The 22,146-nt window shown below is 40.6% G+C and overlaps 1 protein-coding gene across 2 annotated transcripts in view; it reads left to right on the top strand.

Annotated features, from left to right (window-relative positions):
- The window catches only part of opcml (opioid binding protein/cell adhesion molecule-like), a 291,933-nt gene that overhangs the window by 264,474 nt on the left and 5,313 nt on the right, over positions 1-22,146 (top strand). The window lies entirely within an intron of this gene.

The raw sequence follows: 22,146 nt of genomic DNA on the forward strand, positions 1-22,146 counted from the left end.
CGAAAACTAATGGTTTGTGATCTCCCTGGATAGCTCCCTAAGACAACATCAAATAAAGCCTCCATCAGCCGCCACCCTCACTTGCCCCCCTTATTTTTTTACACATTATAAAGCCAGTCGCACACCTGATGAAGCTTGAATGCAACGTTTATTCCCCGTTCACATCATGTTTCCTTTCATCTCGCATGTGTAACCGCTGTCTCCACACCGGCTTTGTCAAATGCCACAGGGGTGCAGCCGAAGGTGTCGCGCATGATCGCCTCACTGGTGGATCGTTATTAATTATCATCAGGTGGAATTATCAGGCTGATGTAACACAGGCTTGGGAATTTCACACTCCACTGCCACACAGAATTACTTGAGATTGTAGTGCCCTGTGCTCGCGGTTGATAAGGGCAGGCAGATTTCTGACAGTGCGATGATCCAGGGGGCTGCAGCATGTGGCAAAGTGAAAGCTCATTATCTTAAATGTAGTAGATTAGCTCAAGAGTTTCTCTTTGCACGTGAATGCGATGAAGCTCATTTCGCTCGCCGTGTCTTACAAGAAAGAATGGTTCATAGTGCATAGAAGTGTACGGGTTGACTGTTTATATCCTGAAGTAAAGGCGGGTCTTCAAAAGCGATTTATTTAAAATGGTTAAGGGCGGGGTGCAGATTTAATTTCCATGGGTAACTCGTTCCAAAGTTTAAGGGCAGCTACAGAAAAGGCCCGCGGATTTTAGTCGCGGTTTTGGCAACATCTAAAAGCAGCCATGTCATTAGACCTCGGAGCTCGGGACGGAGCGTGAAGAAGAAGAAGTTCTGAGAGGAAAGAGGAGAAGATAGAGACCAGGAACATTTAAAAAAATGAACAACATTAATGACATTTATCATCATCATTTGGGGTCGGTTACAGCTCCTCATGTGACCCTCAGAAAAGGACAATCTAGTTTAGTTGGGTGGCAAAGTAATTTGTAGGAACCTGTGTCAGGAACCTGCCTTATTTACGTATTTTGTAAAAATCTGGCAACCACGCTTGGGATTGCACCGTTTTCAAATGCTAAATGTTGCTGTCGTACAGATTATTATTCAGTTGACTGCCTTCACACACTCTCTCTCAGATATGCCACTTTGTTAAATGTGTTTGGAAATGCACGGAAAAACACTGTTGGGTTCTAATATGAATAACGATCCGGGAATAACACCCTGCTGCTTCCTGCTAAGAGACTACGGTTCTCTTGGCGATACATATTAGGGTCATTGTCGGCAGCCGCGGTGTCCAGATGACGTTTCCCGGGCTCAGGTGGTGGAGCTGCTCGTGGTAATCAAGTGTAATGTCGGTGGTTTCGATGCACAGCTTCTCTAATCCACATGTCACTCTGTCCTTGAGCAAAGACGCTCAACCCAAATTGCCCCCCGGTAGTTTCATCAGGGTGTGAGTGTGCAGGCATGGATGAATAAAGGGCCAGTTGTGTAAAGTGCTTTGCATAAAAGCTCCATAGCTCCATATTCGGATATTGCGGTGTTGCTTTCTACAGTGTTTCGCTGAGACCTTGACCCTTTGCCGACCTGAAGCATTGTATGTGCAACAATCACTAAGTGAAGGGAAATAAAATTAAAAAGTGAAGGTTTTTCCATACGCACAAAAAAACAATTTTGAGAGTACAGACTTCTGGCAAAGCCTCTAATATTTTTTTCCCCCCAAAGAGGAAATACACCCAAATTGAATCTACATCATCAGAACATTTCTTCAAAAATATTCAAATCAATTCACTTTTATTTGTAAGGCGCCAAGTAAAACATGCATTATCTCAAGGCGCTGCAAGGCAGAGACCTTGACAACATTATAGAGAGACGAGAAACACCCAACAGTTCACGCAGTGAGCAAACACGAGGCATCTGTGGAGAGAGAAGGAATAAAAAAAATCAACAACTCCCTTTTAACGGCAAGAAATCTCTGGCAGAAACAGGAAATCTGTCCTTTTACATTTGGTTAAGCTGCTCAGAGACAGATAGTCAGAGAGACACAGACGAACCCGCTTGGCAGACGTAGTCAAATAGAATAATTTACACATGACATTACATTTCAAAACAACGTATAGAGCCTTAATTTGTAGGTGACGGCGTTGAATAATAAAGCTTCGGGAATAAAAAATGAATTGGGGTACAAAAAATTTGTCATAAAAGGACTGTAAAACTAGAACTGTCAGATGTATAATGTAATTAAAAAAAAAAGAATCAATAAATAATCAGGAAGTGTTGGCACTCTGCTTTTCTCCTGCACCTTTTACAGCTTGTTGTTTCAAGTGCCTCTGACAAGCTGATGTTGAATGGATCATATGATCCACGGAAAGGAAAAAAGACAAAAAAGGTGAAAATGTCATAGTGTGAGCTCACATTCCTGAACCAAAACATTGCATTATTTATTAACTTTGTCCTATGGCGTGCATACTAACATGGTAGTGTTTTAATAACGGCTCGTAGGTATTTTGATAATATCCATTTCCCCATTCATGGATGTGGTTAGTTGTAGGCACAAAAAAAACACCTGGTTGGTGTTTTTTTATTCTTGTCACAGCATTGAAACACACCAGAGTGTCCTCTTTATGGTGTAAAATACGTCCTTTCAACACACACACACACACACAACAGCTGACGCAATGTTTGGTCTCGATTTGTGGTCTCGAGATGAACCAACCAACCCCAACTACATTTTGTCTTTAATGCAGTCTTCACAAAATGTCAACATGACAAGTGTGAAACAAATCGGCTCTTTTTTTTTTCTGCTAGTTTTTCAGTTTATTTGGCACACTTCGTAACACAACAACAGCTGTGATCAAATATTTAGCAAATGTGACATTTTATTGTCTTTTGGACGTGTTTTGTGCTCTTTTGGTGTGTTGCCTGCAGTGTTGATGCCCTGCTATGTTGTTTTGTGTTGTATTCCATCCATCCATCCATCCTCTTAGCTGACATAGGGCAATATGCGGGGTACATCGTACAGCTACGGTCAATTTAGAGTGTCCAATTTGACCTAATTCCCATATTGTGGGAGGAAACCCGGAAGAAATCCCCACACACACACGTGGAGAACTTGCAAACTCCATGCAGAAAGGCCCTTGTTTGTCAACCGGGTCACGAAGGAAGTAGACGCCCACTTCCTGTTTGTGTTTCAGGTTTTTGGTTTTTTTTGGACTTTGATTTTTAAAATATTTTTGCTGCAAAGGCAAGAACGCTAACCATGACACCAACAGTGTGGCCCATGTTGTATTCTAAAATATAATATAATAATTATAAAAAAATTTAATAACAGCTTTAATATGACATACTTCAGTCTGGTGTGATAAGCATTGTTACCATGAGTTCCTTCTGCTGTAAGTCTAACTCACTAATGGCTGAGTAGCTAATGCTAACTAGCAGGTCATGTTGCATATCGACAGTGTTTCTCTCTGTCTCGCGCTCTGATATTGGCTTTGGGTTAGTGTTACTGATGGAGCTTGTAAGTAATCTTTCCCCTGGTTGTTAATAAAGCCAATAACAAAATTGATATTTTATGTTACATTGGATGCATTGTGTTCCCAGAACTAGTTCTCCGGGTGTCTTGAAGCAGCATTAGGCAACATATTTCATGGGTTATTGATCAATAATTCTAGTCTCGACTTTAACTAGACTTCTTCATCTACCCCTTGTTCTATGAAGCAGCTCCATAAAATGTCCCTTTAATTGAAATGTTGCTAGTTTATCATTGGTAAACACTACCTACAGTGTTCCACCCGCCAAGCAGCTGGTTGAAATACAAACATTCCAAACCTCTTGACAGCATTCTCAAAATGTTCTTTTTTTTTTGTAGTTGTTAACAAAAATACCAACATATAACCAAATGGGAACGTTGTGTGGAGACCACGGTGCAGCAACAGGAGAATGGTTTTGGTTCCCTTAGGGAACATTCTCTAAATGTTAGGGTTTTTGTTTGGTTCCAACGATCCTTAGGAGAATGTTTTGTGTGTGCAGGGTTAGAAAAACAGTGGACTGCTTCAGGTTATGTGTCGGGTATGGAGCACATGTGTGTTGGACTGTGCTTATCTGGAGGAAGGAGCCCATCCCAAAAGCATTCATTTTTAATGACCCGATGGATGTAATCTAGTGATCTTTCCAACTTTAGCAAATAGATTTGTTGCATAAAACAAGAGTTGAAAAACAGAGCTTGTCAAACAATTTAAAGCCGGGGAACAAAGGTTTTGTCTTAAGTTACACCTGAAAGCATCAAAAGATTGAGCGTGAGCCAGCGGCAGGCTATTTCAGGGCTGCTGCAGAAAAAAGAAAAAAAAAGAAGTGGCCTTTTCATTTCAGTAAAAGCTGCAGCCAACAGTGAGGATCTGAGAGGTCGGCCGAAGCTTCAAGGAGTTGGAGCCTCTGAGGTGTATGTTAGTGTCAGACCATGCAGGGACTTAAATTAGAAGGACCATGATGTTTACATGGAAATGCACAAGGAGCACAGATAAAAAAACACTACTTTTAATGAACGTTTGGCACCATTTTGAGAGATGTTGGCCGGAGAGGTGTCTTTTCCCACAGGGTGAGAAGAAATGCTTGGTTTTTAGTTGGAAGAAACTTGACTGGAGGTCTAATGTAGGTAAAACGCTGTCTTCTTTTAGTCCTCAGTCTCTCAGAGTAGATTGCGAGCGATATTGTTGGTACAATACATTTAATTGCCAGAGTGTTAAATGAATTACATACTGTCTATCTATTTCAAGACTTGCACATCATCCACAATATCTAACATGTAATTGTTTTATGCAGTGAGGTTTCTTTCAGTAAAATGAGAGGCAATCGAACTTGAACTGAACCATTAAAATACTTTAATGTCATAATTATTAAGCATAATGGTGACTTTGAAGCACACATCTAGGTTTTAATTTTTATTATATTTAACATTACAAATACAAACAAATCATATTGAAGGAGTTATTTATTATGAAAAACCCCTGTGCGCCACGTAATCTCATTTTCAGATGGGAGATTTGCAAATTTGAAGGATTATTAATACATTTGCATGTAGCTTCCATCCAGCTATGACGGTGTTCCTTAGCTGCACGTAAGGGCTCAAACGTCCCTCCCATTGTTCCATTATCTCCTCTGTAGCTTGTTTCTTATTAAATGTCAGCAGTCTCTTAATTAGTCTGCACAGAGAAGTCACTATTGTCTAAGGGAAAGCTTATTCTGGGCATCTCATCTTGGGACGATGCCATATCACAATTAGAGGTGCTGCCAACAATGATGGTCAGGGCCTTATTGTAAAAAAAAAAAATAATAATTTGCATTCGGGAATGTAACAATTACGCATGTGATATTGTGTCCCGTGTCAGCATTAATTAATGGTTAACAGTGTGGCTGTGTGAGGGGGGGAAAGGACGCGTGGGCATGGGGCGCTGGTCAAACAGGCTGGAACAGAAGCAATAAAGTGTTGCTTTCAAATGTCGACGCGTTAAAAACGTATAAAAAGACGCGAGGGCAGTTGCAGAAAAGCATCATTAAAAAATACCAGGTTGTAAAGAAGAGAGCCAGGCTTTGACCTACAGTCCATCCTTGCTTTAGTTGTAAGGACTGATATATTTACTACTTTGCAACTCGCATAACTACAAGTTTACACACAACAACTACCAAGTTTCTTAACATAACTTTTTTGTATATGATGTGTTCTGAAAATACAGCTGTGTAATTGCAGTTTCTCTTTTTGTTACACCTCCAATCATTTAATGTCGACACAGAACAAATATGAAAGGCCGTCTTCATAAATAATACGTGTTTCACGTGAACTCCTAGCGGTCTTGTATTCATAATTTAAAAAATGATGCTGCTTCGCCTGTACTTGATCCATGTTTTACTCTTTCTTTCATGTTTTTTTTTTTTATTTTATTTTTTTTACCTGTGGTATTTTAAGCCAGAGTGGGCTAGCTGCACATAATACATCTCCATGGCAACTTACGTGCGACTGCTTTCATGAAAAAAGGAGACTAGGCTTAATCAGCCCACGATAAATGTAAAATCCCGGCTTTATTATTTATAGATTTTTTGTGATACAGCCCTCTGGCTGTGGTTGAAAACAATCCACAGAACAACAATCAAATCAATCACAAACAAAAAGCAGAAGGTGGTTCACGATAAGTGCAACGTCATTATGACTTCTCTAAAGTCTCTGGTGTGGGTGCTGCTGTGGCCACATGACTGCGCTCAGTGAGTGGTGAACTGGCGGCGAATGTGGATAAAAAAGATTGTCCATGACACTCGACCGTGTGCACTGACACAGTATGTTCCTCAAAGTGTCCCAGTACTTGGTGTGACAGTGCACTTGACCATGAGGTGTACACTGTCACACTAAGTTTCTAAAAGTGTTCCAGTTCCCCTTCCTCCCGTGTCTCCTTCCACTTTGTCCTCGTATTGCTGTGTCAGCACTGCAAAGAAAATAGACCATTGCTCTTTTTTTTTTTTAACTCTCATTTTCTGCTTTGTTTCTCCCTCTTCTTCAGCGTTTCGTAGCCACACAGCACCGTGTGATCACTGGGGTGACGCAATCGTTATTTTCCAGTGACTTTAATACAAAATTATGGAGCGAAAATGATTTGCTGCAGTGACTTCTCGTTTAGTAAGAATGAGAGGAAAGTGAAAATCCATTTCACAACCGAACCATTAAAATACTTTATTTTCATAATTATTCAATATTATGGTGACCCAAAGCACATTCTCTTGCCTATTTTAAACATTTTAATTATTATTATATTTAACATATATTTAACAAATCATATTGTAGTTAGTTATTTATTGTGAATAACCCCTTGTGGCGTGTAATCTAATTTTCAGGGGACGTTTCTCCCTATTTTTTCGACTTGTACTGACTATTCTTCTTCAGTGTTTTGTAGCTATACAGCACCATGTGATCACTAAAGTAAACTTGAGTTATAATAAATAATAAAACGGCTCTTTATTAGTTTTATTTTAGCTGCTTCTCATTAACAGTTTGAAGTCAAATGTAAACGGTATCAGACAGACAGGATGGATGGCAGCCCATGGCCAAGAGGAAAGGCTTTGGGCTTGTAACTCACAAGTAACTGGTTCAATCCCAGGATAAGCCAATCCCTTGTACTACTAGTATTAAATAAGTTATGGGTTAAATGAAGAGATGCACCGAAAATGTTCTGTTTTTGGAAGACTTTGAACACCGAAACAACACGATCGAAACAGGAAGTTGCGATGACGTGTGCAAAAACTGCGGCCAGCATGTGTCTGTCTATTCCGGCTGAGTCTGGAACACCAGTAAAATGGCTCCAACAAGCTGTGAGTGCACGGTGGAACAGCACCTGGAAATGCTGGAAACTCTGCTGCATACAGCGCGGATTGCGAACCCCCCCCGCGACATTCACTCGGATCCTCGTCATAAAGATCATTTAAGTGCATCCCTAGTTAAATGCAGAGGTCAAATTCACTATCACTAATGACTAATTCTAGTTCTAATAATGTCTGTACCCACTGAAGAGCCTACCATGTGGATACTAAACTAAGAGGAATTGTAATTAACATTAAAATAATGGTGAGAAAGACTCTGTGGTTGTCTTAGAAACCAGTGGCAACCTCCAGCAAACAAAGCTTATACCTTGCACAGGGGGACTCTAATATAATAACAGCTGTCAGAGCTCACTCCTGTCACATCTATGGGGAATACGAAGCAGGTGGCTGCGTTTTATATTATTATTATTAGGATATCGAAAAGTCTTGGGAGGCTCATCCCGATGAAGGTCTAGGACAGAAACTTTGCAACAATAAAACCAGGCTTGCAAGTTTCGACAGTGTGCAAGAGTCTCTTTGCTACTCAATGAAAGTATTATTGGCACAGTGATGAGGGAAAAGGGCTGAATTTTTCCAAAAATACTAGAATTTATTCATTTGATGATTTTTAATGGTCAACACATTTAGTATTGCTGGGGTTGTTCTTCAAATAACAGCCCGAGGGTTGTTTTGTAGCTGTGTCCGGCTGCCTGAGCCACAGATTGTTGCCTTTCTTTGCGCTCTAATATTATGCTCTGTCATTGCCTGAACTCTAGTCATCAGCTTTTCATACTGAGACTGAGCAGCTGGCGTCAGAATATTTATATCAGTCTGCATATGTCACGCTGAGCAGGCGGCGGCATAATGTGAGCCGTTCTTATACAATGCATGAGCGTGTTGTTTTAAAGCGATGCTATTTCTGCCGAACATCCATCTTAATTATTGGACTTGGAGATGTGTATAAATGTGCAGGCATTAACAACAACTCTGGACCGGCTTGACGAGCTCCCAGTTGGCAAACGGAAAGTTAGCAAAGTTGTCACATTTCCACCAGTTCACTGTGCATCATAATCTGCTATGCAAAGGCTGTTTTGTCAGCTTAAAAGGTGAAGAAGATGGCGGCCTTCTGTTCCTGCCTGCCATTTAATTCCTGTATGACTTGTGCCATATGCCCTTCAAAGCTCGAGTGGTCGTTTAGCATGCACCCTAAATATTAACCACCATAGCTTCACTCAATTACCATCTGTCTGGTGGAGTGGAAGGAGACTGGCACTTTTACCTGACTTTGGAAACAAAAAGTTGTGTGGCAGATAGTTGTTGTCCAAACACATTTCAATGTCGACAAAGGGAGCTCGAGTATCCCGTCCTAATGTTATTTGTCGGTAATCGTTACCGGACGATGTCGGACGACTTTTACCTTGTACCTGGGGTACAATTACCCCAAGTAATACTAATCCCCGTGAGAATAGACGAGCAATAAATGTGAGTAAATATTCCGTCATTTCCGGTTCACAAGTGGGTTTCCGTGGATTATCAAGCATCGATCAAGGCACTGTGTTGATTTGTGTCTTCACCTGTGATGTCAAGAAGCAGCGTAGTACGCACAGCACGACAGGAGCGCCAGTTGTTTGTGTGTAGCCGGATCGGGGAACATCGGATGTTCGCTACCCCCCTTGCACCCCCCCCCGCCCCTGTGTCGTCGCTCCTGGTTACTGGGTAAGATGACAGAACTTTTGCCTGGTCAAGTAGGGGTTCCTGGGCCTAGTACCAGTTGTTACCCCTCCCAATTGTGGTCGTTTTATTGAGACTTCTTGTCCCCTGCGACTATTCCACCTTCCCGTGTAAAACTATTCCCGTCCACATTGGGCTTCAGACGGTAAACAAAGTTGGAACACGTGCTTCCTCCTGTTTTTGTTTGGTGAGTTGTTGTGTTTGGTTAAAATGAATCTTCTGCCTTATTGCACACAACAGCTGCATTGCTGATCTGTTGAATCTGGCGTGTGTCTACTCGGGGGGGGGTTTTCTGCCGCAACAAGGCGCAGGCCACACTGAATGCATGCGCAGTAAGGAAGCGCTTGCATTTTAAATTGTTTGGCAGCCACACTGCCCACTGTGTGATTTCAAAGCAAATTAGAAATGTCATACAGTTTCAGTGTCTTTTTATGTTGCAAACTTTAAAAAATATAACTTTTTTTTTACCCATTTGAGTTTAAAAAAAAAAAGAAATGCTTTTCACTTGAGTTATTCCATTTATTTCTTTAAACACAGCTTTCATTTCACTTATTTATCGCCATAGGCAAACCCTGTGCTGGTATGGTAGCAGTTTGCAGCAGAAAAAAAAAAGAAACACAAATCATTTGCATCCCAACACAAATCATTCTATTTACAAGCATCTCAATTGATGTTCATCCCATAATTTACACAAATCACTCGATGGTTGCAGGTGTTTGAGCTCCAGCAAGACGGCAAACAAAAAAGGGGAAAAGAAGTTCTTTTACCTTTTTAAGGTGTTTGATTTCGAGTTTGATTCACACAAGAACGCTGCCTTGCAGGAACGTATACCTGCGACAACTGCATGAAACAATTAAGCAGCAAAAATACTGTGGCGACAGCAATAACACGCGGGGAGCCCCTGTGGGACTGTTGGTATCACGGCGTCTCTGCAGCAGCATGGTAATTGTCACAGCCACATGGGACATGGGCAGGAATATAGTCCCCTCAAATGATCCAGCCTTGGGACCCACATTTATCCTGAGTCATTAAGTCATGACCCAATTTTTTTCTAAAAGTTTTTTTCACATAATACACAATGCCTTAACCCTTAGAGATCAGTGCCGCGGGTGCACCCTTGGTAAATCGCCATGGGAATTATACACAACTCCTTATATGGACATCCTGGCGTGTGTGTTCTCGTCGGTCAGGATTTTACGTCGTCTTATTAGAATTTTTAATTTTATTAATCCCCTTAGGGAAAGTATTCCTCTGCATTTGACCCATCCTAGAATTAGGAGCAGTGGGCTGCCACACTGAGTAGGTGTTGGGTACCTTGCTCAGGGGTACCCCAGCCCTTTTTGGCCGGGTGGGGATTTGAACCGTCTGGTTACAAGTCAAGTTCCCTTTCCACTTGGCCACGGGTTGAGTCAAAGTTATGATAAAATTAGGAGCGATAATTGTACAGAAGTCACAAAATAGACTGTTTTTGTTCATGAAAACGAGCCAAGCTTTTGAACTGTGACGTATTTCCAAATTTCACAAGTTCCCAATCCAATTTAAAGAACTTTGAGTACTTGTTGCTCAGGTGTGTTATAGTTGGTGAAAATGTGTCAGATTGCTTATAGGTTGTGCCGAATTAAGGATATAAGACACTCAATATTGCACATTCGTATAGCCTCTGTGTATCTTAGGGCTTAAATTAATACTCTGGTATTAGGCTGAGTGGCAACAAACGCATATCAGTATTTTATATGAAATGTCTAAATGTCAGTTGTGCCGCACAAGACCATACGCGAGATATCGCAGACACTTTTATTAAAACACTGCAAACGAAATAAATCACTTGCAGGCTTTTTTTTTTTCCTTTCCTGATAAACAAAGCACAGCTGTGGAAATAACACAACATAAAAGGGCAGTCTGGACTGAAGGAGTACACCCGCAATATATCAGCATGTACAGTTCTGCCTTACAGATGATATATCTTCAACTTCATTGTCGCTACGCGTCCAGTTTTTGTTTTCAGGTATATCCACTGTTTTGTCAGACGTTGATAAATGTTAAACTTCTCGTCATCGCCCTCACCGTGTCAGTTAGGTAGTGAATATGTCACTCACTGACAGCACGGAGTCTCCGTCAGAGCCGACACACTCTCAGTTTATGTCTGTATTTACGTTAAAGCTGTAGTGTGTAACTTTTCCATGTAAGCCGTTATATCCGTTACATTCAGACCAATGAAAAATGAGCTTACACAATCGTATCGGCTCCACATTACTCTCTTTTTGTTTCTCAGTATAGTGGTGGTTTGTTAGTGTGTCTGTGGTGACACTGAGTGATGCCTTTTAGATCTCGGCTGACAGGAGTAAGGCAGTAGTATGTAGTAAGTATGGTAGAAGCTAGAATGGCAGCAAACTTTAAGTCAAGGAATTATCCCCAGTTCTCTGAATCTAGTTGAAATGAGTGTTAACCCTCGTTTAATAATACCATTGAAATCAACCCTACTATTATTGGAGGCTATAATAAGACTTATTTTTCTCCCTTTTCTTACATGTTTCAATTGTATTTATTTTCATGTTGAAAATCAAAGTCCATGAAGTATCAATAAAGTAAAAGGAACATTATTTTAGAACATTATAGAACATTGTTTCCCAAGGACTCCTGTCCTGTAGTTTTTTTCCCCGATGTTTTCCCACACTTATGTGCTCTGTTGTATGTACATGTACATGTATGTACATACTGTTTATCACGGATGACGGATCGTCTTACACGATTCCGTATTCCTGTAGCAGCCTCCTCTTTTGACTGTTCTCTATTGGAACAGCACCGAATAGGTTGTTTTTTTTGGACGAATGGGGCAAAAACGTCACTTCCACAGAACCTCAGCTTTTCTCAATGGTCAATGGGGCAGTGGGCGGGTGCGGAATGGGCTGGGCTTCTGCATGATGATTGGAGGAGCTGTCAGAAAGGGCGGAACTAGTTTTCGATTGACGTTGCAGAAACATACACGACAGCAGAGCCTTTTCTGCCTCAGTCAGTGGATTTAGATTTCTTTGTGATAGAGCTTAGGGTTAAGAATTAACGCTGCTTCTCTGAAATATAAATGTAGTAGTGATATAATGAAAAAATGTCTTTGATTCACTGCTTTGTCTTCACTATAGGCCCTCATGCTTATATATTACATATATACATATAGGTCTCTCTCCCTTCGGCTGTAGTTACGTGAGGTCTGCCGCTAAGTAGGTTGCGGTTATAAATGTCAAATTGACCAAGTGCTGTAAGAAAATTGTGCCTTCCATGAAGAAATTAGATGCATGGAGTTTTGTTAAGAAGTGACAGCTTCACAGCCACAAAACTATGGTTGAGCAGAGAGAGATTTGCAGTGCACAGACTGTGGGGCGCAGACGGTGAGCTGGTGAGTGCAACATCAAACTATACCAGTATAAATTGTATCATTTATTTAGTCTGGCACACATCTGTGTCCCACTCAGTTTCATCCAGTGACCTGCATTTGGGTCATGACCTACCATTTGAGAGAGATTGCACCAGCCCATGCGATATATTAGTCACATTACCGTGCCATGAGGGAATAAGGGATGGGAGGGGGGTGGGGGCTAATGCACAGGTTTTAAGAATCTGTGCACATTTAAGCTGCTGTAGGCCAGACCACCAACAAAGCAGTTGATTGTCGAGCTAAACATGGACAGACGGACTCGTTTAATGCACTGCAAATGACCCGAGGCAAGCTCTCCATCTCTAAAACTCTCAGCCAATAATGACAGGTGTTTTTATTGCATTTATTGTCCAACTCCATCTCAGACCCTTTCCTTTTTAAACGTTCTTTGCAGTGTATATCTTTTCACCCAAGAGACCTGTATGAGTAGCGGTTATATTAGAACAACCAATAGGAGTGCCCTAGAGCCTAGTGAGGGTGAAGGGGTGTTGTTAAAAAGAATAACTGCATTCCGTACCTTTAAGCTAAGTTGCCCTCACTGTCTTACATCTAGAAAATGGATGTTTATCTCTTTGAGACGGATATTTTCCATTTAGGTTATTTTTGAGTTGTTTTCTAAAGTCTATTTTCGAACATATTGTGTTGAAGAGCAAAGGTCTCCGGTGTCTGAGTCTTCTGTCTTTGATGATTGAAAAGCCTCTTTTCTTTTCTGACACTGCTGCATCTGTGATTACCATGCTTGTGTTTACCTCTACATTTGATGTAATGAAAGCTTTTAAACGCTGCCGTTCCAGAAATGAGAAACTGAGAAATTTGACTTGCGTAATCTGGGGATATTGAGTACAGTACAGGTGCAGAAGGACACGGCAGCAGGATGATTGCCTGTACCCGGCCACCTCCTTGGAGACCAGACATATCCAGAGAATATGGCCGCCCTGGCCTCTATATTGTAGAAGCGTTATCACCCTCGGGGGGGGGGGGGGAACTAGCAAAAGGAGAGTGAAGGTGATCCGAGAGGGTCATCAAAAAAATATAAAGACGATGGCAGATGCAGCCAAACTTTAGTGTGCCCTTCAACACGCAGACTGATGTCTCGGGCAGAGGCATTGGTGAAATGTGACCGCAAGGTGAGGGAGGAGACAAAAGACCGGTGGCTGGTGTCAGCAGGAAACCAGTCCTGGGGGAGACACGGTGCTCAGCGGGGGCAGCTGGAGTGTCTCACCATCAAAAGGACCGTAGACCGTTTCAAGTACATTCTACTGGGTACAGAATTCAGCTCGGAGAATAACTACATGGCATTGTAGTGGATAAAAACATTATAATTATCTGCTGGCTAATGGTAGCCCAGGCACACGTGTGTTTCTCAGGCAAGTCCCACATCCTGTCCCACATCTTCTTTGGAGGGAAAACAAACTTCCACTTCACCACCGCCAGCGCCACACACACATCATTATGTATTCTGTTTCTTCTACCAAATTATGCAGACAATTAGCAGATATCACACTATGACACTTTTTAGTCCCGAGTTAGACAGTTTTCCAAAGATGAAATGAAATAATGGAATAAATAATGAATACTTTGTTCCAAATCTCGGCTTCATGTGGAGGTTCACATCTATATACTGTAGAAAGAGCTGTGTGGGAGATACGGCCCTTTTATCTGTCGTTACGAAAACTAAGAATAGTAAATCATGCAAGGAAGGAGGATACTGTAATTACTGTGTGGTATTATAAGGGATAGGGGGAAAGTATGTCAGAGAGATAGCAAATAGTTGCTTTGACAAAACCAACAGTCTGGTACGTCCTAAAGACGTCAAGTGTGTGCACAAGAAAAGTGGAAAATGGCAAATGACCTGAGTCTAATCGATGAAAAGTGTCTAGATTTGGAGTCAAGGGCGTTCTTCAGTAGATACACATGTTCCTGTGATTAATCATCGGGACAACATTTGATTAACAGGAAGTCCTATGATTTGGTACAACCATCAACTCAAGGCAGTGTGGAAGTATCTGAAACCTATAGCTGCATTATTGGCCATCAGGTGGGGACACCTATAGTTGCAAAATAAGTAGAAATCAGCCTCACTTTATACTGTCAATAAACATTTTTTCTGAAGAGTTTTTGGTCTCATGATGAGACATTTATACCACATAACTGACAGCTGGCACCTTCCAATACGGGAAAGGTTGCGAGTGCCGTGGACGTCTATATAAGCGGAGCTCTTACTCAGGCAGCCTGTCACTCATCCAAATATAGTTATGTCTGGTTTAAAAAATAAACAACATGCCCATCGCTGGCCAAAATACTAAATTCAAGGCTTCAAAATGGGATTTCACAAACCAGTGGGCGGCATTTCCGATGGGTCGCCACTTGAGCAAGAGGATGCAATCCCCCAAGAACAACTAAAACTGGTTCTCCTGTAACTGGCACCCTGTCATTTATTGATGATTTCACTGCCGACAGAAGCCACAGGATGGATACAGAGGTTTTTCAGGAGCCTTATAAGCTCAGGTAAAGGCTAATGCAACAAACTGGGTGGCATTTCATCATCCGGAATATATGACCAAGGAAAGCTGAAGAGGTGGCCTATTGTTGGCTGGCTGAGTCGAGTCACTTGATTTAAATCTTGATTTAAATTCCATTATTCCTTAACAAGCTTAACTAGTTGCTTTACATGGATTACTGTCCTTGTCTCAGTATACAACCACTTGTGGGGAATCAATTTATTGTATGTTTTTCTCACTGTTGTCTTCTTCTTCTTCTTCCTCTATGGACCAGATTTCTTTTCTTATTTCCAGGTCAAAGCTTTAAGATGGGAACTGTGGAGCATGCTTAGGCTGCACGGACCAGTATGAGTGCTGTTTTACACAAAATCCTAATTTGACTCCATACTGCATTATCTGTTAGTCCAACTTTGAGAGATTCACTTTAGTAAAATCCCTGTTGACTTACACGTTTACATGTATTTTAAAAGTCTGATTAAATCCTAAAATCCGACTTTGGAGAGACACAGACACAATTAATTTATTAACCAATAATTTCTCAATGTTTTAATCCTGAGAAAGCACAGACTACATCCAGTCAAGACACAGGACCACACCAGGGATTTGGGATCTCACAGAAATTTGCATGATTTCACTGCAGAATGTAAGCAGGCATAGAGGCGGATTGTTCGGTTGTGATACGTCTTGCAGGGACACATGCTGTTGCCATAAATCCACAAGTCTGTCCTCTTTCTCTACCGTCCACCGGGCTCAGGAGACGGTCTTGACATTCATCCTTGGTCGCACTGTGGGCAGCCCGACTCGCTCTCCTCGGTTACTGCGGGGTTCTGCTCAAATATCACACATGTTTAATGCTTACAATTTGACTCTGCTGCGCCCAGTGACGTTAACATCGTGTCTTTGTCCAAATAATCTGTTCAAATCAGTGTAAAATTGGAAAGGCCAGATTGGGACTGAAATTATACTCTAGTGTGGGGCGGGCTTAACACAATAATTAGATTCTTTCTAACGTCATGCACAAGTCAACAAAGAACTGAAGGAGGCTGAAGGAGACCAACACTGAGAAAGATGCTCATGTGTGTGGGTCAAAAACGACGGCACCATAAATATGATTTTGTTTGACTTCAAATGAATCCGGCCAATTACTTGAGAGTCCTTAAACTGTCAGTATGAGTTTAGCTACAGTTCCCACACATCTTTCCCTTTTGATTTAAAACCTGCTGTGTTTCTCTCCTCTGTGCTACAAAAGAAATGTAATTTGTTGACGCGAAGAGCCTCGAGAACATATGCATAACTGTGCATATACTTGTTTTTGTTTTAGTTTTGGTTTTTTTCTCCTTTCCAGCCACGGCTTTTCAGCTTTTCAAAGCTTTAACGCGTTCCTCATTAAAACCCCAAACACTGGATGAAAGCTTTAAGTGTAATGATATGCAATTTATGAGTCATTCACATTCTGATTGCACACATTTATTTCGGTGACAAGTGAAGTTTTATTCAAAGTCGAAGTTGCCTTTTATTATACTGTTCCTGGCTGACTCTCACACAACTCAAAAAATACTTTTGATTGTTGATTAAAGTAATTACTCTGAATGCTTTTGTTGACTTGCTGTGTTGTGTTCTCTGTCCGTATATTGGCAATTGTCACACCTCAGTGTGCTTACCAATAAAACAACACTCTTTCAAAATAGGCTTGAAAATAGAGGCAAGTGCAATTTCACAACAATTAATGGTAATTACAGGTTGTTTCTCTTTTTTGTCCCTTTTTTTTCCCCAACTCTTTTTTTTTTGTTATGTCTGTCCTTGCTCTGTAGCCTCTTAATGGACAGAATTCCACATAGGCTGTGTAAATGTGCTAACGCGGTGTTTGATTTGTGAGTGCACAAACAGATATAATTATACACAATGCCAATACCAGCTCACGGCTCGTATCGCTGTGCCAAATTCGACTTTTTTCTTCTTGTTGCCAGAGCAAACTGTGCCTACAGAACCACACTGTTGGATGCATAATGTACTGGACCACATTTACGCGTTATGGCCACAAATATGCAATGTAACGATCGAATGAGAACAGCGGACCGCAGTCACAGTTTTGTCAGATGTGTGGGCATCAGAATCACACACACACACACACTTAAAAGCGTGATTATGCTTCCTGTTTTCTAACCTTCAGTGTGGATTATGTGTTACTGCCGGCTATGATGGGAACATTTGCAGAATTGGAAATGGAAGAAGAAAGTTGTGGTATCCATTTCTGGATACATGACGGGACAAAAGCTTTAAGTATAATAGTGGTATAGCCAGTATCAGTATACTAATGGTTAATATTTGATACATTTATTTCAGTTTAGCCTATTATAATTGCGAAATGTCCTAATTACCCGGAGCTCTAAATTGAAGGTACAGTCGGGGCTGATGGGAATCTAGCCTTTAGCTAGATAAAATGTCATAGATCTACCAAACTCTCTACAATTATCCTAATGGGGGCCTTAAATATCTTTAGAAAATCCCAAAGCAGTCTTATGAATAATTCTTATTCATTTATCATTTCATTTAAACCCTAAAAATGTCAACCTCGCGTGGTTGAGGAAAAAGTGACAGGATTTCCAGAGGCGAAATCCATCCAAAAAAGTTCAGACTTCCAATAGAAACCAAGTGACTGGACCAGGTTTAAGTTTCAACACGTTTGCCCATTATCTACTTCTAGAATGTGCACCTCTGGATATGTCACTTGTGTCATCAGAACACTCACAAATACAGACAGAATAATACTTTTTTTAGTGTCTGTCTGTTGTTTGTTTGTTTGTTTGTTTGTGCTTCCACACTTGCACTTGCCAATATGACCAACAGAGGCCGCCAGAGGCTTATCGCGTGAATGGGGTGAAGTCGGCCATATCTGTTTGCCTTTCTTTGTGTGTTCTTCACTGCAATTTGCTTTTTGTCCAAAAGGGTGTCGGCGAACGAGTTTAAACAATAAGGTGCATTCACCTATACTACATGGTGTTGGCTGTCAATCACATAGTACCCAGGCCAGTACAACACATGCTTTGTAATACAACATTACACTAATTTGACTTTAAATGAGACCATGATGGAAACATGATGCCCACAAAATGGACATGGACAAACAAAGACATAAAACTAGTAATTAAGACCTTGAACTCTTCATATATGGTAAAATCGCGTCACCACATCGCTCGGTTTGGTATCAGACCGTTGTTTTCCATTACTATAGTACCTCCTCGTCATAGCACGGCTGCAAGAAACTGCTGTCACGTCATTTTATACGCGACGCTCACCAACTAGTAAAGACTCTCTTTGGTGTACTAAATCATTAGAATCAGTTCATGCAAAAGATTTGTACACTGAATCGTTCTGTACTTCCTGCATGACCGGAGGGCTGTTATTTGGCTCATGATCGCACACCAGACTCCTTTGTTAAATACTGACATTTTAGACATTTCGTTTCTAAATGTTGGAGATTAATGAATGTTTTCAGGCTTTTTAAATATTTTAACCGATCTACAGCTTGGCATCGTTCAGTTTGATTCCGTGACTCTTCCAGTGACGACACTCAGTGGCCGGAGTCTTTTGATGTGACGGAGCAGGTACTAAAAAAGGCACCAGGTACTACCGCCAATGGAAAAGCAAAGTCATGCAGGAACTGGTACATTGGTTCAGACACATTGAGGGTGGACTGTGATCGATCGAGTCAAACGAGGAAATCGAGGAAACTTCATGACCACAGTGAGAACACATGTGAATGCAAATACGTCGCCACTTCAAATACAACTGGAGTATGAGCAAGTAGACCGCTAGCCCACGTTAGCCAGTGAAAATACAATGCAGTTCTGGCCCTATGTACTCAATTGAACTCACATATGTTGGTGCTCGCAAATCCTAGCCTGGTTATGATTATTTGGTGAAAATACGAAAATCTGTTTGCAAATAAACTGGAAGTAAAACATGGGCTCACTCCATAATCTGTCTTGCCAGCTGGAGACCATGCATTCTACAAAAGTAAAAAAAAAAAAATTTAAATAAATAAATAACATTTATTGTGAAATATAAATTATGCCTGTCAGCCTCAACCAACAGGTTTTTTAACAAAATTCTAATACACTTCTCCCGCTGCTTGATTTGTCTCACAACCAAGTTTCTTTTTTCACGACAATAGCTGGTGTTTTCTGTTGCAATGCTTGTAAATGGATTATAGTAATCTTTCTACAATGGCTGCACAGAGTGACGTCGAGGCAGCAGAGCTCCTTAAGCTAATGGCTAATATTGCTGAGGTGCTCCGCTGAGTGCTTTTAGATGCTCATTTGTGCCGGCTGCCACCCGGTACTTTAATGACTCTCTCATTAGTCATCCAGTCACGCTGTACTGGCACTGATGCTGTGCTAATGTTTTTTTGTCTGTGTGTGTGTGTTTTTTCATTCATCCAGAGTAAAATTATGGCCTCTTTATATTCATTTGTATGGGTAATAGCTTGACGTTCATATTATCATATTCAGTTTGTTACAATGTGTGGTTATTATCTGATTCTTTATGTAAACTTCCCATCTTGTCACCTCTGCTGTGTTTTCTGCCCAACAACAGTTGATGTTATTGTTTTAACAATACGGTGTGCACGAGCGCACACGCCCTGCCACAGCAGTGGATGAAATTGGAACACGCAAAGAGTTGATTGAATCGTAAATCTACATACGAGGAGCTGACTTTATTTGTTGTGACTGAAGCCGGCGACTTAGTCTGATTCTGTTCCATAGTTATAAATAGAAAATGGGAGCAAAATGTGACATAACAAAAAAAACAGTCATTGATTTCAGGAACTTAAGATAAACACTTGTCATCTCGAACCAGTGACCTTGAGGAGTGGATTCTTACAGCTGAAGATATATTAATGAATAAATAATAACGGATTGTAATGACTAGGTGAATTATTGGAGTGCTGAAAGGGCTTGTGCAGGGTTGTCAAAGTCAAATGACCTTGGGGCCAATAAGTCTGGTCAAGAGGGGGCCGGTATTTGTATTATTATAAATAGTATTCCATCATCATATCACAATAAAGATATTCATGATGATTGGTCACAGAATTTCAAAGTAAAAGTGCTTGTTTTGACATGGTCTGGATGTAAATGTCACAATAATAATGTACTTATGATGCAAAATCTCTTAATATCAAAAACAGAGGTACATCATTTGTCAAAAATGAGGTAAATAATAACATGGACAACTGTTATTGAAACACTAAACAAGCTTACTTATATGTGATTTAATTTTAATCAAGTGATAATTACAACCAACATGTGTTATTGCTACTATTATACAAAATATTATATTCTGTCTATTTTCTACCACCTCACTGGCAGCTCAGACGTGTTTTCATTAAAACATGATATTAACTGGTGGGTCACATGTTAATCAACTCCAGGGGGCTGCATGTGGCCCACGGTCCGTCAGTTTGACAACACTGGTGCTTGTGATTCCTCCAGAATCCAGGGACAGATTTAAGGGAATGCAATTTTTATTGTATAAATATTTTTATCCACATGGAAACAGCATTTTGGGAGCCCTGAAAAACTTTTTTTTACCTTTTCATTTTTGGGGGAAAATCAATGATCCTCTCTTGCTCTTGTTTTCACTGTCACTTACCTTCACCATCATCATCATCATCCTCTTCTTGTGTTTGGTCTGTTTATGCTAACTATTTCTTCATTGTGTCTCTGTCTCTGTGATTGTATAATGTTATTATAACTTATTTGAAAAAGCTTTAAAGCACACATGCCATATGCTCAGCGTCTTCTTCTCCAGTTTTGGTGTATTTCTATGGCCGCCATGCCAGCCTGCAGTGCTTCGAGTCATTTTGGGTGGGTTTTGTGTGGACGGAGACATTTTCTGAAGTGGTGCCGTGTTGATGGAAAACATTTTCCGACACAACAAAGAGGGCTGCTGAGGGCTTGGAAGGGTGTTAAATTGGTTTACCACTAGACGCCATTAAATGTGCCTTTTAGCTTCTGGTTTAACCCCCCCCCAACAAAAACTACATTTTATCATATCATACCTTTAGTGCTATATTTTGGTTTTGGCTGTATAATTTCCAGAATATCTTTGGACGAATTCCCAAATGTTAATATAAAATTTTGGTCATACTTTCCCTATGGTTGACAATGGTTCCTCACAGGTTTAAATCCCACCATGAAGGGACGGCAGTCCTTTGGGTAATCTGGCTTACTGTTATTAAACATTTGACTAAAATGTACATCATTCAAAGTTCCCCGTTGCTAAGTACAAATCTGTGTGCTAGAAAATGACACATTAACCACCGTTGTCGATCATTTAAACAGTCACACCGTATAAGTAAGTGAACTTTGACTTTGTCACACACACTGTGAACATTGCCATCGTAACGAGTAACTACATTAGGCAATTACCAGTGTTAGCACTTTTCCTTGTTATGTGATTATCCCTATAGCCCACAACCTTTACGGAGAATCCCCAGCTGCAACAGCCGAGGATTTGGAAAAACCCAATGACATTATGCTAATGTGGAGAGCTATTGCTGGATTGACATTTCTACTGATTGGGATTAGTGTTCTTATCCACACCCCCCACCCACGCTGAGATATTTCAAAAACATGCTTTTAACATCCCCAGTGTCAGGGGGTAATTTGTGGTGTTACTTAAGTGGGCTTGTTTCCATGCAATAGATTCAATTTCTTCTTTTACCTTTTTTTTTTTTAATAATCCCATACACTGTGTTCTGTCTGCATTCTGAGAACATTTGGAAACAGGAAATCTCCAATCCACACACACCCACTGCGGTCGGATTTACTATGCTTTTCTGTTTTTAAAATCATGTTGTTTTTTTTAAGACATGAAAAAAAAATTTTTTTGGTAAATAGATTATCTTAACCCGTGCTAACGTGCCACTGGCGCATCCTTGGTAATTTGCAGTGGGAATAATACACAAGTCCCTCCTGGGGTGTGTGTTTATAGGTCACCTCATTCAGGGTTTACAATATGCATTTGTCTGTGTTTTTATGTGTTGTTAAGTCAAAGTTAAGATTCATTTTATATTGCTTTAAAAAAAGTAAAATAGTGATATTTGTGCGATATTTCTTTTATTTTTGTTCGTAAAAACGAGCTAAGCGAACCTTGAAATATGACGTGTTTCCAAATATCACA

The sequence above is a fragment of the Solea solea genome, chromosome 4 (assembly GCF_958295425.1).
Source record: "Solea solea chromosome 4, fSolSol10.1, whole genome shotgun sequence".
Classification (NCBI taxonomy): Eukaryota; Metazoa; Chordata; class Actinopteri; order Pleuronectiformes; family Soleidae; genus Solea; species Solea solea.